The following is a 6,400-nucleotide window of genomic DNA, read 5'->3' on the forward strand; positions in this document are numbered from 1 at the left end:
TTGTCTCCTGGCTCGTTTTTCCGTCGCAGACTTCGCTGAACCACACCACCTTGCCACACTTCCCTACTGTATGCAAAAAAAACAGTATGCCATATGAGTAATATGTCCGTAAAAAACAGTAGGCGTAAATTACCCAGATGACCTACTACCCCATTTCAAGATTCTGGCTGAGTACACATTCGATGGACACTTTACTATTCCATGAGGCCACGGGAGAGGATTTGGGAATGTTGGTGAAGCGATGCACTTGACACTGTTAGGTCATGTGACCGTAACAACATGGCGGATATAGTATGTCTGAATTTCATTCATTCTACCCATATGCATTCTATATAAAACATACTTTTTAGGACACACGTTCGAAGGACATCTACTTTACATCGTCATTCGCCATCCGGAGTCCTGCATCTGCACTGACCTGCTTCTGCACCTTCAAATTACACGGTAATTAAAATATTTTCATATTCCTTGCCAGTATTTTCAGTTAGTAGTACCAGAAGTAATGTTTGAAATCGATGTTCAGCAAGCTGTCGAGCTAGTGAGTGTGTTGTTTTAAAAGGTTTCTTCAGCGCTGATGTGAATCATTCAATAACTTATTACACGCATTTTACAGTCAGTTTGATCAGGTTTAAAATATCTCTTCAGCGCTGAAATGTGAATCATTCACACATACATTTACACACATTTACAGTCACCAGGTTTTTATCAGTTTTAAAATATCTATTCAGTGCTGAAATGTGAATAATTCAAAGATATAGGCTAATCACATGCATTAAACAGTCTTAATCTTTATCTGGGTTGTACTATAATGTACATTGACATTTCTAGAGTTATTTTGATCAAATATTTAGTTTGCTGCTGTTTTACAGTGGTACCCTGGAATACATCTGGAGACAACATGCAGCCAGTTGATGTTCATCATGGTTGGGTGGGTGTAAAATGATTCTCTAAAAGGACTCTTTTAGAAGGTACACGTGCCTTCTCACTAGAACAAAATGTTCCAGAGCAAATGTTTTTTCACTAAAATGATATATTTGTTGCACGTTACAGTTCCTAGTAGTGTAAACATGTTTGTAAGGGGGTACTTTGTTATTGATTTTTTTGTTTTACTGCCATTGTTTTTATTTGTAAGCCAAAATCTTGTCTTCTGTTTTTATTTATTTATTTTTACCTGGGCCATCTATTTTTGGTTTAAAATACTTGTTGAATGTTGACTGCTCTTTTAAATAAAACTTTATTTTGATTTATATCCTTTCAAAGTGTTTGCTTGTTTTATAGATCATTCAGTATAATGTATTTTAAGTAGCTGGATTGGATTGAAGATTCATTACTTATTTAATTTATTTTAAATCTTTTTCAGATTTATCTTTTTTAATGTAATAAATATAAAAAAGAATTTAAATAAATTAAATAATGAATCTTCAATCTATTTATTTCAACCTATTATTTTATGCCTTTGCACAAAAAGAGTGAATTTAAAGTAACCATAATGATGTTTTAAATTGAAATAATCACAGAAATGTACTGCATTTAATTTTACAGAAAATTTTAGAATTACAGTAGATTACTGGTGACTCTGCTGCCAGTATTTTACTGTAAATTTAGGGAAAATACAGAATTATACTGTATTTCATTTTACGGTAACAAACTAAAATAATTAATTAATAAATAATTACAGTAAATTTGGGGGGGGGGGGGGGGGGGGGGGGTTAACTCAAGTACAGTGGGTGCATGAACATGGCAGTCGTGGAATGAAAGGTGGTGACAACCACTGCCCAGGGGGCCACACAAAATTAAATTTAAGTAACATTTATTTGTATAGTACTTTTCACAATTCATATTGCTTCAAAGCAGCTTTACAGAAAATGCATGTTTCTACTTTATAATTTTGAGTAATCAGAGGTGATTTTGTCAAAGTAATGTCTATTACATTAATCGATATACGGTAGGCCTAATCATCTCCACAACCCATGGTCACACTAGATCTAGAACAGGAAGATTGTAAAAAATTCCATTATCCGACTTACTGCATCACTGATGTAAGGTTTATAATTGAAATAACAACAATTTGCACAGCATTACTAGTGTGGAAAATTAATAAAATAACTCACAATCCAATAACACTATCTTTCCAATAGCACAAACGGATATCACCATTAATAAATCTTCACTTAAGCTTAGTCCAGCACATTATAATCCAATAAGCACATGATCCTGCATGCTCTTGCATGGTTTAGCACGGTCAAAAACTGTGTGCTTCCCCATTACCAATACCTGTTGTCTCATTACCCAGGTGCCCTACCATGTCAGAGCGCCACCCAATGGAATGGCTCATACAGGCTCTATAATATGCAGAAACAGAAAACAGGAAAAAGCGAGTATTTGCTAAACCTGAGAAAATTGCGCAATCTGAAAAAACAAAACACACAAAAAAAATAGTACAAATTTTCATTTTGAAGCCTTGCCAACAGAATGAAAGCCTAACAAAGACTGCATCATTTTATAGTTAAAGCAATTTTAATGGTTTCAAGGGGGACATTTTTGTGTAACTATTTTGTGTTGTTTATTGTAAAATAACTTTATTAAAGGAAATGAGGATGGAATAGTATAATTCCAATAGAAATACACACCTCTCCGAAAAATGTCCTTAAGGACGCACAAGGGTTAAGTTGTGTGTAATGGTGTGTTTAGATCTCTTCATTAATTCTCCAACAATACAATACAATAGACTGGGACTTTTACCATTCTTAGCCTATTTATTTTTATTTATTCTTTATTTCTTTATTCCCTTAAATCCATTTAAATCCTTTTATATTTAGAATTCATATTTTCTTCCAGTGTGAATTTGTAAGCTATATGAATTTTGGTTTCTTTTTAAAGTTGGATAAAATCTAAAGATATATCGCTACTCCTTTTAAATGTGATTCAGTTGTGATCAAGTTGCAATATTTTTAAATGATAAGAGATTTTTTGATAAACAACCTGATTCTTTTAGGTAAACAACACTTTATTCATAGATTTTAATATTTAAAGATTAATCCCACTGATCTAGGGTAATCTCTCCAATGCATTACGGTCGGATAAAAACACCCTGAAACTTCTCTGCTTGTTTTTGTTACTAGAATAAAACCCTCACTGCTGCGTGAACACTAAAAACAAGATTGTTGTTGATTTATGGCATATTGTTTGTACTTGAATTTTGATCAATATATATATATATAAACTTCTCCTCTGGGGGATCTCCGCTGCCATTGGGTCATTCCTGGGATTCAGTAATATTTTTATAAAAAATAAATAAAAAAAATTAAATTTCCCACATCAGGCATTAAATACCTTTTTATTATTTTTACACCTTTTCCTCAAAAGATTTAAACACCTTTTATTCTCAACCCCGTAACGTGGAATGGAAAATTGGTTTTACCCATTAACTGCCCCACCAAGAAAAAGGCATTTGAAAAATATTTTGTTTGCATTTCTGATCTCCTTATGTCGCTATAGTTACCACACTCAAAGTATTATTATTTTTTCAACACATCCCATCATTTTTTAAATATCGGCCTCTACCAAATGGTTGATATGTCACTTTATGGTTAAAGTACCGGAATTCATACACATACTATGAAAATCAGAAAATATGAACTATAATACCTATTTATTTAAAAACATAATCAAAATTAAATATTTTTGTATATTGAATCTTTTTTATTTATTGAAGTATGCCATTAAATATTTCAGATTTTCATTTTAACACAGTAAATTATATGTTTTCTTGTTTTTTAACATAAACAAAAATAAATAACTCAAATAACTAAAAGTAACAAAACCAAAGACATTACTTTCTTTCTGCATTCAAAAACATAAAAATAAATAAATAAATAAATAAATAAATAAATAAATAAATAAATAAATAGCAAAAGATAGTAATATAATGGCATTTTAGGCTTTTATGTTATTATTTCTGGTGGTATGCTGCAGAACATTCTTGGTTTGTGTTCCAGCACAGGAAAATATTGCATTTTTGAAATTTCCATCTTGACACACCCTTCGGACAATAGTTGCACCGCCCCCACTTGTCACAGTGTAGTGGCCAATGTCCCAAGCTGTCATATCGCACATCTGGTTGCAGTTTTGGGAGTGAGGGTCTTGGGGTGTAGTGTTTCTTTGGTGATGGTGGAGAGCTGGATGATGGTCGACCAACTTTGCATGCAGGCTTGTTGACCTGGTTCAAACTATGGGAGTCTTGGGGGTTTTCTGGTACAAGGGCCTGAAGAGTGTGCGTTCTTGTACCATAGAAACTGTTGACATTCATCTAGTAATTGTAAAAAAAACAACAACAAATAAACAACAACAAACAAATAAAAAAAAATCTCTTACAATTTTAGTAATGTTAGTACACCAGCATTTGTCATTTAAGAAGTATTTGCCTCTGATAATTATGATTTCCACACATTAATTCTATGAATTCATTATATTTACTTAAAAAAGACATACTTAAGAAATTATCTCAGTATATTCATGAAGAAATAACAATAGCTGTGTCATATTCATAGTTATGAATGATCAGAAGTTTATATTTCTCAGCAAACGTTTTTTAAAAATTATTAAAAACATACTAACGTTTTTTCATGGCACCAATTAACATAATTTTGTAAAGTTATGGCTCTTATAACTATATATAACTATATTCTTATAAAAAATATGCTTACCTTGCTAACTTTCACCAAGAACAGTTGGCAGGAGTGATTTATTTGTTTCTGACATCCATGTTAGAAGAAGTGTTGTGACAAGTGCTGTTGATTGACACCGTGACTTCTAGTGGATTAACATACCTCAACCAGATGGTAGAGATGGCTCAATCAGCTTGAGTTAAGTTAGGTACTCTCAATAAAATATACTGACTCAAAATGTGCTCAACCATTTGATCGAGCAGGCAGTTAAAGGGTTGATTTTACACTAAACTTGCTATAAAACATGCACCTACTGCTCATGTGTCCCTCATAACAATTTAATAACAACAAATATTACATTTATGATAATTTTCACATTTTTATGGGTCTGAAGTTAAAAATAAACAAATCGTGTGTCTGTGGCCTCTTTATTTTTGTAAAAAATATTTTCAATTTACATGTTTAATAAAACTTAACATGTCAGGTGGTAATCAGCAAGAAATGCATTCATTTTTAATATTCTTTACTATTTTTTTCCAAAAGATATTAATGTGACAAGATTGAGAATAGTGTGACGGGGTTGAAGACTGTAACCGGGTTTGAAGGGAGGCATTGCCTTCAGTAAATATACATTTAAATTTTTTCGCTTTTTCATACTATGCCCTTCTTTCTGGGTCAACATATTTGCATGCACAACACTGTGGCAGCCATTTCTGACATAGGATGCTGCTTGCCAAAGTTTAAGTGGACACATCACACATTACATCAAATATTCTATTTATAACAAAATTATGAGTTGTCATGATTTTGGTAAGTATATCTTCACTGAATCCATGACTATTTTATTTATTTTTTAGTGAACTGGAGTTCGTCTCATAAATGAACCGAAACTCAGCGTATAATGCACATTCACAGCGTATTTAGACACATTTAGACGCAGTCATAATCATTACTTTTACCGGTTCTTTGTGGCAAGCTTTATGCGTGCGGTCGTGCGCTTGAGTGCGGCTATATTACGTAAGCTCATTATCCTGTAGGCTATATAAGTAATTAAATTAATATAAAGGGGCGATTTGTCCACGAATGACTTAAATGAACAACTAGCCTACTAGTCGACTAGGAAAACAACTTTTAGTCGGAAGCAGCCCTTATTCCACATATTTTCGAACCAGGCAACAGGACATCTGTGTTGAGCGAGCGACCCTGCGGAATGAACGAGCAGAGCGGAATATTCAGAAAGGCGCTCTCCACTCACGAGCTCTGATCGGAACAAACCCGAACCTCTGTCTGCTGAACTTGCGCAGAAACATCAAAATATAACCAGCTTTTTAAAATAGTTTTTAAAACTAAACACTATTTTAGCACAAATTATGAGCTTATTGGCGATTTATTTTTATTTATTTATTTATTTATTTATTTTTTTAAAGTTTTGGGTGGGCCTGTTGAAAAGTGGGGCCATGCCTGAGCTACAGGACATCGTCTTTCAAAACATAACCTGCGCGAAAGAGAGGAAAAAAATGAATGCGTCATTGTACCCAGCACTTCTGAAAATGCACTTCCGAATGCGTCTCTGTCCCCAGCACATTTCAAACCACGCCCATGAGTATTGCCCAAATAAATTGACACTGGGCACATTTTTTATATTTTCTAAGTACAAATTCAGTGAAGTGCCTCAGGCACATGACAAAATGCTTAGTGTAGACTACAATAGAAATAAGACATTATGATAAAAA

Source organism: Rutilus rutilus, assembly GCF_951802725.1.
Source record: "Rutilus rutilus genome assembly, chromosome: 19".
Lineage (NCBI taxonomy): Eukaryota > Metazoa > Chordata > Actinopteri > Cypriniformes > Leuciscidae > Rutilus > Rutilus rutilus.